This window comes from Metopolophium dirhodum, unplaced genomic scaffold (assembly GCF_019925205.1).
Source record: "Metopolophium dirhodum isolate CAU unplaced genomic scaffold, ASM1992520v1 scaffold15, whole genome shotgun sequence".
NCBI classification, from domain to species: Eukaryota; Metazoa; Arthropoda; class Insecta; order Hemiptera; family Aphididae; genus Metopolophium; species Metopolophium dirhodum.
Window position 1 is genome coordinate 40,001 of NW_026869902.1, and position 12,185 is coordinate 52,185.

The 12,185-nt window shown below is 60.8% G+C and overlaps 2 non-coding genes and 1 pseudogene across 2 annotated transcripts; all 3 read right to left on the reverse strand.

Moving 5' to 3' along the window:
- Positions 1-368: 368 nt before the first annotated feature.
- Positions 369-526, reverse strand: LOC132953343 (5.8S ribosomal RNA). The gene has a single exon (XR_009665588.1). It is a non-coding gene; the product is annotated as a 5.8S ribosomal RNA (ribosomal RNA).
- Positions 527-8,394: 7,868 nt separating this feature from the next.
- On the reverse strand, positions 8,395-11,427 carry LOC132953340 (large subunit ribosomal RNA; annotated as a pseudogene).
- A 369-nt stretch (positions 11,428-11,796) lies between these two features.
- On the reverse strand, positions 11,797-11,954 carry LOC132953344 (5.8S ribosomal RNA). Its single transcript, XR_009665589.1, has one exon. It is a non-coding gene; the product is annotated as a 5.8S ribosomal RNA (ribosomal RNA).
- Positions 11,955-12,185: the final 231 nt, after the last annotated feature.

Consider the following 12,185-nt stretch of genomic DNA (forward strand, 5'->3'; position numbering starts at 1 on the left):
AACGTATCGGTTTTTTTTTTTTTAAATTACACGGCAGCCTGCGGTCCGCGCTCCGCCCGTACGGTGACCGTCCGCGTCCGCGTCTCGGAAGCCGGAGAGGTCCGTGGACTCTCAGCCGACCCGGCCGCGCTCTCGCGCGGCGGGCGGACGGGGACGTGCCGTTTGACGACGCGAGAACCCGTGACTGTTTGCCGTCACAACTTGGGCGGACGACCGGAGGCGGCCGCGCGAGCGCGGTTTTCCACGGTCGAACCGCCAATCTCGCACCACCGGAGCGGCCGACGGGCGGGCGGACAGTCCCCGGGAGGACTGCCGCCGCCGTCGGACGCCTGCCGGCGGCGCATCGGTCTGGCCGAGTATCCGGTATACGACCCTCAGACAGGCGTGGCCCGGGACCCGCGGGTCACCGAGGCCGCAATGTGCGTTCGACTGGTCGATGTTCGTATAACCTGCGGATTACACGACGACGCGCAGATAGCTGCGGTCTTCATCGATCCACGAGCCAAGTGATCCGCTGTTCGGGGTCGGGTGTTTTTTTTTTGTCGACGAAACTTCTACCGGCCACGCGCCGTGCGCGGACGCACGGCGGGGCCCGTATGGTCTTTCGACGTTAACCATCTTTCGGTCGACGCTCGGTCGGGGGTCGCGGCGCGCGGGCGGTCGGCGAGCTAGTCGCGAGCGCACGCGGCCACGGGGTCGGATTAGGCGCGCGCGAGACCGGCAAGTGCTGCCGGTACCGCGGGCCCGTCTCTAATGATCCTTCCGCAGGTTCACCTACGGAAACCTTGTTACGACTTTTACTTCCTCTAAACGGCCGATTTCGGTCATCTTCGCGATCGCGCGACGACCCAGCCCCCGAGGGGGCCGAATAACGCGCGTCCACTCCGAAGACCTCAATGCGACCGTTCAATCGGTAGTAGCGACGGGCGGTGTGTACAAAGGGCAGGGACGTAATCAACGCGAGCTGATGACTCGCGCTTACTGGGAATTCCTCGTTCACGTGGAAAAATTGCAAGCCACGATCCCTAAGCACGAAGGAGGTTCAGCGGGTTACCCGGAAGCCTGTCGGCCCAGGAATGTTAACACACGCTGATTCCTTCAGTGTAGCGCGCGTGCGGCCCAGAACATCTAAGGGCATCACAGACCTGTTATCGCTCAGTCTCGTGCGGCTATTTTCGTCCGCCGCCTGTCCCTCTAAGAAGAGTTTAAGCTCCTGGGAGCCGGCGGTAGCCCTAGTAACGTATCGTGATCCGCCGGCGACGGCCGCGAACACGGCGCGCTTCACCACGGAGCCCGACGCACGACGGACGCGCGCCGACCGGAGGTTGCCCCCCGGCCGACACACGCCCGCCGCACGCCGGGACGCGGATGGCGCGGCCGCGCTCGACGACCGCCGTGGACGACGGGCGAACGCGTTCGGGGATACCGGGCCGAGCCGACGGGTACGCGAACACGAACGGCCGAAACCGCCCGCGCCGCGCACACGCCGACCCGGGGTTACCCGCCTAGTTAGCAGGACAGAGTCTCGTTCGTTATCGGAATTAACCAGACAGATCGCTCCACCAACTAAGAACGGCCATGCACCACCACCCACCGAATCAAGAAAGAGCTCTCAATCTGTCAATCTTTCCGGTGTCCGGGCCTGGTGAGGTTTCCCGTGTTGAGTCAAATTAAGCCGCAGGCTCCACTCCTGGTGGTGCCCTTCCGTCAATTCCTTTAAGTTTCAACTTTGCAATCATACTTCCCCCGGAACCGAAAAGCTTCGGTTTCCCGGAAGCTGCCCGCCGGGTCGTTAATGAAACGCCGGCGGATCGCTAGCTGGCATCGTTTACAGTTAGAACTAGGGCGGTATCTGATCGCCTTCGAACCTCTAACTTTCGTTCTTGATCATACGAGAACGTACTTGGCAAATGCTTTCGCGTCAGTTCGTCTCGAGACGATCCAAGAATTTCACCTCTAACGTCTCGGTACGAATGCCCCCGCCCGTCTCTGTTGATCATTACCTCCGGTCCCGAAAACCGGCCCGGCGGGACGCGCGGGCGACTGGCGCCCGCGGCCCGGCGGCCCGCGCACGGAAACGCCCCGGAGGGCGATTTCGCGCGCCCGCGAAGGGCGGAGATGCGCGGGACCGAGGTCTTGTTCCATTATTCCATGCGACCAGTATTCAGGGCCTTTTGACGAGACGGCCGTGAAGCCGCCCCGCCAGATTTGAGCCTGCTTTGAGCACTCTAATTTGTTCAAAGTAAACGTGTCGGCCCGCCGACGGCAATCGGTGAAGATCACCGCGCAGCAAGATTGGAGTAGGCGGCCGCCGTCGTCGAACCCCGACGGCCGCGCGACGCGTGGCCGCGCGGCGCGCCGGAAGCCCGAGACACGTGTCCGCCTGCCGACAATACGTCCGGCCGACGTGCCGGTAACTAACACCCCGAGACGGCTGACGAGCGCGACGACGACCGCGCCGACGGGACACGTGGTCCCGCGACACGGCCGGCCGCGACACGACGGACCGCCAGGGTGGTCCGGCACCGCCCAGACACAGATCCGACTACGAGCTTTTTAACCGCAACAACTTTAATATACGCTATTGGAGCTGGAATTACCGCGGCTGCTGGCACCAGACTTGCCCTCCAATTGATCCTCGTTTAAAGGTTTTAAAGTGTTCTCATTCCGATTACGGGGCCTCGGATGAGTCCCGTATCGTTATTTTTCGTCACTACCTCCCCGTTCCGGGAGTGGGTAATTTGCGCGCCTGCTGCCTTCCTTGGATGTGGTAGCCGTTTCTCAGGCTCCCTCTCCGGAATCGAACCCTGATTCCCCGTTACCCGTTACCACCACGGTAGGCATGGAACCTACCGTCGACAGTTGATAAGGCAGACATTTGAAAGATGCGTCGCCGGTACGGAGACCGTGCGATCAGCTCGAAGTTATTCAGAGTCACCAGGTCTTTGCGCGGGCCGCGATCGGGACGCGCACGAAGCGCGCCGCGACGGGCCGGTTTTGATCTAATAAAAGCGTTCCTCCCGCGAGCGACGCCCGAGGGCGCCGCGACGGTCGGAACTCTGTCGGCATGTATTAGCTCTAGAATTACCACAGTTATCCAAGTAACTTGGGTACGATCTAAGGAACCACAACTGATTTAATGAGCCTTTCGCGGTTTCACCTTAATGCGGCTTGCACTGAGACATGCATGGCTTAATCTTTGAGACAAGCATATGACTACTGGCAGGATCAACCAGGGATCTCGGTTTTACAACAACTGCGTCCCGTGACGGATCCCCGCGGCGACGCCGACCAAGGGGCGACGACGACGCGGACACTCGTCTCGGGACGCGTGCGTCCGAGCGCCGGTCCGCCCGTGGGCGAGCCGACGCCGAGGAAGGTCGAAACGACCGTGACCGGTATACGGTCACGGCGCACGACCGACCGCGGTTCGAGTGGGATACGTGCGCGGACGGGCGCCCGTAAACCGCGCGCTTCGGTCGACGCGAGCGCCGCACTGAGCACCCGCAGAACGCGGGGCGACTGCGGCGGCGGTCGCGTGCGGTAGACCGAACACACGCGGAGAGCGAGCGCTCGCCCGACGCGACGTGACCCGTGCGTTGACGAGAGTCGGGGTTAGCGCGTACGCCGTCCGTTTTCAGCGGACGGAGAATTACCGCGCTAGCGCCTCTCGCCAGGTTTATAACGGCCCCCAGCCGAGATCGTGGGGGAAGCCGGGACGCGACGCGAAGTCCGTCGTCCCGGGGCTCGCCCCGGCGACCGCCGGGCACGGCGACGATGGCCGGCCGCGGCGGGAATGTTTTGGCGTCGAGAGCTCGTAACTTGCGGAACGGTAACGGGAGTCGTCATCGATTTTTGAAAAAAACGATTTGCGCGTCGGAGGCCCACCGGAAGGCGGGCCTGCGACGCCGGTTGAGTTTTGCCACTCGGCGTGCGAGATGGGTCGGTCGCCGAAACTTGGACGGATACCATCGAAGGGCACTGGATTGCTGACCATTCCGAAGACTGGGGCAGACCGGTGCGCGGCGATGGACGCGTCGGCTTCGGCGTCGCCCGTGGCTTTGCTGTCGTACGTGATTGGCGATCGGACGCCGGCGGAACGCCGACGACCGAGTCGCTCACAAATTTACAAAATCTCGAGTTTCACAATGTGCGACGGGGGTATTCACGCGTAGTGGTACACCCGAGTCGAAGGAACTTCGCCATCACCGTGCGTAGCGGTTAGCCGAGAATCGAAAATCCGTCAATCACCGTGCGTAGCGGTTAGGCGAAAATCACAAAATCCGTGCGTAGCGGTACGGCCGCGGATAAAGGATTACCGATTTAAATGTCGCGGACACCGGTGTCCTATAGTACTCGGAACGTACGACGTGAACACGTCTCGGGTACGTCGAGATCGAACCAACGGTTAACGAGTTATTGCACACGGAAAAACTACGTTCGAAAAGTTGAATTCGAAATCGTGTCGACGGACATCGCCGGGGCTGCCGTCATGTGCACCACCCCGGCACCGACGAATAACCGAGGACGTCGAGTGAAAAAAAAAAATCGAATTTTCACACACGGTGGTCCGTGCGACGAGACGGTACGGCGGGCGCGCAGCTCGGCGACGGTAATCACCCCTGTAACGTCGCGGTCAGCGCAGAAATTCTACGCGGTAAAGGTTTTCGGCAAAGGGGGATATCCCTGGACAACGACTCTGCGGTCTGCCCGTGATGAACGGTACGGTCGATGTCACCGGCAAACCGTGAAAACGGTTGACCGAGACCCCGCCGTCGGAATACAGTCAATCACAGTGCGTAGCGGTTAAGCGAAAATCAAATATCGGTCTATCTCCGTGCGTAGCGGTACGGCCGCGGATAAAGGATTACCGATTTAAATGTCGCGGACACCGGTGTCCTATAGTACTCGGAACGTACGACGTGAACACGTCTCGGGTACGTCGAGATCGAACCAACGGTTAACGAGTTATTGCACAACGGAAAAACTACGTTCGAAAAGTTGAATTCGAAATCGTGTCGACGGACATCGCCGGGGCTGCCGTCATGTGCACCACCCCGGCACCGACGAATAACCGAGGACGTCGAGTGAAAAAAAAAAATCGAATTTTCACACGCGGTGGTTCGGACACGGTCACGGGGACGCCGCCGCGCACCAAGGGCGACTCCGCGCCTCGCCCGTCGAGGAAAAATATTTCCGCGTACGGCACTCCGAGTCCGCGGGACGTAATAATTCTTTACGTTAGTCCACCTCGCACCCGTCGAACGCCGACCAGACAAAAATCGGCAATCGATGAAGGGCACAGTGTCCACGGATCCGGTCACGGGGACGCCGCCGCGCACCAAGGGCGACTCCGCGCCTCGCCCGTCGAAGAAAAATTTTTCCGCGTTCGGCACTCCGAGTCCGCGGGACGTAATAATTCTTTACGTTAGTCCATCTCGCACCCGTCGAACGCCGACCAGACAAAAATCGGCAATCGATGAAGGGCACAGTGTCCACGGATCCGGTCACGGGGACGCCGCCGCGCACCAAGGGCGACTCCGCGCCTCGCCCGTCGATGAAAAATATTTCCGCGTACGGCACTCCGAGTCCGCGGGACGTAATAATTCTTTACGTTAGTCCACCTCGCACCCGTCGAACGCCGACCAGACAAAAATCGGCAATCGATGAAGGGCACAGTGTCCACGGATCCGGTCACGGGGACGCCGCCGCGCACCAAGGGCGACTCCGCGCCTCGCCCGTCGAGGAAAAATATTTCCGCGTACGGCACTCCGAGTCCGCGGGACGTGCTCGCCGAATGCCCGCACCGAATAATACCGGTAAACCACATCCACTTGCCGTATTAATATTTTACGTTAGTCCACCTCGCACCCGTCGAACGCCGACCAGACAAAAATCGGCAATCGATGAAGGGCACAGTGTCCACGGATCCGGTCACGGGGACGCCGCCGCGCACCAAGGGCGACTCCGCGCCTCGCCCGTCGATGAAAAATATTTCCGCGTACGGCACTCCGAGTCCGCGGGACGTAATAATTCTTTACGTTAGTCCACCTCGCACCCGTCGAACGCCGACCAGACAAAAATCGGCAATCGATGAAGGGCACAGTGTCCACGGATCCGGTCACGGGGACGCCGCCGCGCACCAAGGGCGACTCCGCGCCTCGCCCGTCGAGGAAAAATATTTCCGCGTACGGCACTCCGAGTCCGCGGGACGTAATAATTCTTTACGTTAGTCCACCTCGCACCCGTCGAACGCCGACCAGACAAAAATCGGCAATCGATGAAGGGCACAGTGTCCACGGATCCGGTCACGGGGACGCCGCCGCGCACCAAGGGCGACTCCGCGCCTCGCCCGTCGAAGAAAAATTTTTCCGCGTTCGGCACTCCGAGTCCGCGGGACGTAATAATTCTTTACGTTAGTCCATCTCGCACCCGTCGAACGCCGACCAGACAAAAATCGGCAATCGATGAAGGGCACAGTGTCCACGGATCCGGTCACGGGGACGCCGCCGCGCACCAAGGGCGACTCCGCGCCTCGCCCGTCGATGAAAAATATTTCCGCGTACGGCACTCCGAGTCCGCGGGACGTAATAATTCTTTACGTTAGTCCACCTCGCACCCGTCGAACGCCGACCAGACAAAAATCGGCAATCGATGAAGGGCACAGTGTCCACGGATCCGGTCACGGGGACGCCGCCGCGCACCAAGGGCGACTCCGCGCCTCGCCCGTCGAGGAAAAATATTTCCGCGTACGGCACTCCGAGTCCGCGGGACGTAATAATTCTTTACGTTAGTCCACCTCGCACCCGTCGAACGCCGACCAGACAAAAATCGGCAATCGATGAAGGGCACAGTGTCCACGGATCCGGTCACGGGGACGCCGCCGCGCACCAAGGGCGACTCCGCGCCTCGCCCGTCGAAGAAAAATTTTTCCGCGTTCGGCACTCCGAGTCCGCGGGACGTAATAATTCTTTACGTTAGTCCATCTCGCACCCGTCGAACGCCGACCAGACAAAAATCGGCAATCGATGAAGGGCACAGTGTCCACGGATCCGGTCACGGGGACGCCGCCGCGCACCAAGGGCGACTCCGCGCCTCGCCCGTCGATGAAAAATATTTCCGCGTACGGCACTCCGAGTCCGCGGGACGTAATAATTCTTTACGTTAGTCCACCTCGCACCCGTCGAACGCCGACCAGACAAAAATCGGCAATCGATGAAGGGCACAGTGTCCACGGATCCGGTCACGGGGACGCCGCCGCGCACCAAGGGCGACTCCGCGCCTCGCCCGTCGAGGAAAAATATTTCCGCGTACGGCACTCCGAGTCCGCGGGACGTGCTCGCCGAATGCCCGCACCGAATAATACCGGTAAACCACATCCACTTGCTGTAATAACTTTTTCCATCAACCGAACAATCTTCGGCCAAATCACACGTGCTAGCGCGTAGTAGGAAGGCAGATAAATTTAAAAAAAAAAAAGTCGGTCCGTCGGTCCAGGCGACCGCGCGTGAAAAATAATTATCTCAAATAAATCCTATGTCGCTGCGTAGTGGTACGGCCACACGGAATTGAAAAAAAAATTGCGTCTGCCGGGCGACGAACCGCGGCCGAGGGGCAGTCGTCGGTCCGTCGGTCCAGGCGACCGCGCGTGAAAAATAATTATCTCAAATAAATCCTATGTCGCTGCGTAGTGGTACGGCCACACGGAATTGAAAAAAAAATTGCGTCTGCCGGGCGACGAACCGCGGCCGAGGGGCAGTCGTCGGTCCGTCGGTCCAGGCGACCGCGCGTGAAAAATAATTATCTCAAATAAATCCTATGTCGCTGCGTAGTGGTACGGCCACACGGAATTGAAAAAAAAATTGCGTCTGCCGGGCGACGAACCGCGGCCGAGGGGCAGTCGTCGGTCCGTCGGTCCAGGCGACCGCGCGTGAAAAATAATTATCTCAAATAAATCCTATGTCGCTGCGTAGTGGTACGGCCACACGGAATTGAAAAAAAAATTGCGTCTGCCGGGCGACGAACCGCGGCCGAGGGGCAGTCGTCGGTCCGTCGGTCCAGGCGACCGCGCGTGAAAAATAATTATCTCAAATAAATCCTATGTCGCTGCGTAGTGGTACGGCCACACGGAATTGAAAAAAAAAAGGCGTCCGTCGCGCGGACCGCCGGTCGGTCGACCGCGCCGGTGACGGCCTCCGGTGTTCGTCGTACGACGAACTTCCGAAATAAATCACCAGCGCGGTCGACCGACCGGCGGTCCGCGCGACGGACGCCTTTCGCGATACGCGGCGCCGAAACGCCGCGCATCGACCATGCGCGCCCGACGCGAGGAACGAGACCGGTTGGCCGATCCGTTCACGCATCGGTCATTGGGGGTCCTGTCCAACCGACAAGACGAACCCCCGAGGCAAAGGGCAGTCTTAACAGATCGCAGCGTGGTAACTGCTCTGCCGAGTACAACACCCAGCCCGGTACTTAAGTCGTCTGCAGACGATTCCGAAAACCCACACCGTTTGCCGCGGGATCACCGCGTTCACCGTTGATGCGCCGCCAGCGGGCCCGAGAGCCCGCGCGGCGGCGATTCCGGCTCGTCGTGGACCCGAAGGTCCGTGCTTTGACGCCTCCTTGGCTGTGGTTTCGCTAGATAGTAGATAGGGACAGTGAGAATCTCGTTAATCCATTCATGCGCGTCACTAATTAGATGACGAGGCATTTGGCTACCTTAAAAGAGTCATAGTTACTCCTGCCGTTTACCCGCGCTTGCTTGAATTTCTTCACGTTGACATTCAGAGCACTGGGCAGAAATCACATCGCGTCAACACCCGTCCCGGGCCATCGCGATGCTTTGTTTTAATTAGACAGTCGGATTCCCCTGGTCCGTGCCAGTTCTGAGTTGACCGTTACATGGCTGTCGATCCGGCTACGCGACCGACGCCGCGGCGGCCGGACCGCCCGGTGACGGCGAACCGACACCAAGGCGATCGGCCGGCCGCGACGCGGCCAGCGACCGAAGCTCGGTGGTTCCACGGTCGGCGGACGGCGACGGGCCCGCGGCCGCCTCGAGGCTCCCGGTCCGAAGACCGGGCGCGCGGGCGACGGCCGGGGTGTCGCCAAAACCGCCTACGCTTCTACGACGACCCGAACCCGACAGCCACGCTCCTCAGAGCCAATCCTTATCCCGAAGTTACGGATCGGTTTTGCCGACTTCCCTTACCTACATTATTCTATGCGGCTAGAGGCTGCTCACCTCGGAGACCTGCTGCGGATATCGGTACGAACCGACGCGAAGACTCCGCGTGGCCCTCTCTCGAATTTTCAAGGTCCGCGTGGGGATCACGGACACCGCCGCAACGAGCGGTGCTCTTCGCGCTCGCGTCCCTATCGCCCGGCTAGAGGATTCCAGGGACGTACAACGCTCACAGAGAAAAGAGAACTCTACCCAGATCCCCCGGCGGCTTCTTCGAGTTCATTCTGGTTACCCAGACGAGACAAAAGAGCCCCGAACACTAGGGAGCGGTTCCGCGTCGGGTTCCGGAATACGAACCGGATTCCCTCTCGCCCCAAGGGCGATTCGAAAACGCCTTCGCCCGTGGTACGAGGATCTCTCCCCGGGCTTAGGATCGACTGACTCTTGGACAACGGCTGTTCACAAGAAACCCTTCTCCACGGCAGCCCCCGAGGGCCCCTCTCGAGTATTTGCTACTACCACCAAGATCTGCACCGACGGCGGCTCCAGGCGGTCTCGCGACCTGCCCTTCGACGCACACCGCCGCGCCATCCTACTCGTCGAGGCTTGCCGGGACCGACCGCCGCGAGCGACGACCGGCCCCACTATGCCGTCGACGGCCGAGTATAGGCACGACGCTCCAGCGCCATCCATTTTCAGAGCTAGTTGCTTCGGCAGGTGAGTTGTTACACACTCCTTAGCGGATTCCGACTTCCATGGCCACCGTCCTGCTGTCATCAGCAACCAACGCCTTTCATGGTCTCTGAATACGCGTCGATTTCGGCGCCTTAACTCGGCGTTCGGTTCATCCCGCAGCGCCAGTTCTGCTTACCAAAAATGGCCCACTAAGCGCCTAGGGTTCCGTCGCCGGCTTCGCACGCGGTTCACGCGGTGTACCAGGTAAAGCCGGCGATCTCACCCATTTATAGTTTGAGAATAGGTTGAGGTCGTTTCGGCCCCAATGTCCTCTAATCATTCGCTTTACCGTATGAGACATCCTCCGTGTTACGAGCGTGTTGTTACCGCGCCGTACAGCGCGGAGTCCCACCGGCGTCCGTACGCCCGCGAACGGGCGGGACACATCGGCGCCAGCTATCCTGAGGGAAACTTCGGATGGAACCAGCTACTAGATGGTTCGATTAGTCTTTCGCCCCTATACCCAGCTCAGACGATCGATTTGCACGTCAGAATCGCTGCGGACCTCCATCAGGGTTTCCCCTGACTTCATCCTGGCCAGGCATAGTTCACCATCTTTCGGGTACCAACGTGTGCGCTAAGGGTGCGCCCTCGGACGGCCGAAGCCGACCTGGCGAAGACGCCCCCGGACTGCGGACCAGCGCGACTTTGAACGCCGGTGGGTTCGGTCGCTAGGCCATCGTCCGCACCGTAAACGGTTCACTTTCATTGCGCCAAACGTGGTTTTTCGTAAGATCACCGTTGACTCGCGCACACGTTAGACTCCTTGGTCCGTGTTTCAAGACGGGTCGGAAAGTAGCCCGAAATCGTCGCCGACCGACGGGACCCCGCCTGCGACGGGGCCGCGTCGACGGTTCTTGCCGTCGGGCGAGCCGACCAGGAGCACCAGGGTTCGGCGCGAACGGTCACGCCGAAACGCAACCGCCGCGACGAACGCCACCCAAGCCCTTCGGCCGGCGCCCAACGGGTCGCGACGTCCGCTAACCGAGCGAAAGATCCGGCCGGCGGTTAGACCGACCGTGAATTCGCCCGGCGGGGACTCGCGGGCTCTGTCCGTTTACACCCGAACAGTTTCACGTTCTTATGAACTCTCTCTTCAAAGTTCTTTTCAACTTTCCCTCACGGTACTTGTAAACTATCGGTCTCGTGGCCGTATTTAGCCTTAGATGGAGTTTACCACCAACTTCGGGCTGCACTCTCAAGCAACCCGACTCGAAGGCGCGGTCCGATCCCGGAACGCTGTGACGGCCTCTACTGGCCTGGCACCATCTGCGGGCCATGGCCCCGTTCAAGGGAGACTTGGACCGTCACGTGCGCCCCGGCAACGAGGCCGGCCCGTACGCCACAACTCCCATAGGTGCCGCGACACAAAAGTGCGCGGCGGGATTCGGCGATGGGCTTTTCCCTGTTCGCTCGCCGCTACTAAGGGAATCACGGTTGTTTTCTTTTCCTCCGCTTATTAATATGCTTAAATCCGGCGGGTAGTCCCGCCTGATCTGAGGTCGGAACGTATCGGTTTTTTTTTTTTTAAATTACACGGCAGCCTGCGGTCCGCGCTCCGCCCGTACGGTGACCGTCCGCGTCCGCGTCTCGGAAGCCGGAGAGGTCCGTGGACTCTCAGCCGACCCGGCCGCGCTCTCGCGCGGCGGGCGGACGGGGACGTGCCGTTTGACGACGCGAGAACCCGTGACTGTTTGCCGTCACAACTTGGGCGGACGACCGGAGGCGGCCGCGCGAGCGCGGTTTTCCACGGTCGAACCGCCAATCTCGCACCACCGGAGCGGCCGACGGGCGGGCGGACAGTCCCCGGGAGGACTGCCGCCGCCGTCGGACGCCTGCCGGCGGCGCATCGGTCTGGCCGAGTATCCGGTATACGACCCTCAGACAGGCGTGGCCCGGGACCCGCGGGTCACCGAGGCCGCAATGTGCGTTCGACTGGTCGATGTTCGTATAACCTGCGGATTACACGACGACGCGCAGATAGCTGCGGTCTTCATCGATCCACGAGCCAAGTGATCCGCTGTTCGGGGTCGGGTGTTTTTTTTTGTCGACGAAACTTCTACCGGCCACGCGCCGTGCGCGGACGCACGGCGGGGCCCGTATGGTCTTTCGACGTTAACCATCTTTCGGTCGACGCTCGGTCGGGGGTCGCGGCGCGCGGGCGGTCGGCGAGCTAGTCGCGAGCGCACGCGGCCACGGGGTCGGATTAGGCGCGCGCGAGACCGGCAAGTGCTGCCGGTACCGCGGGCCCGTCTCTAATGAT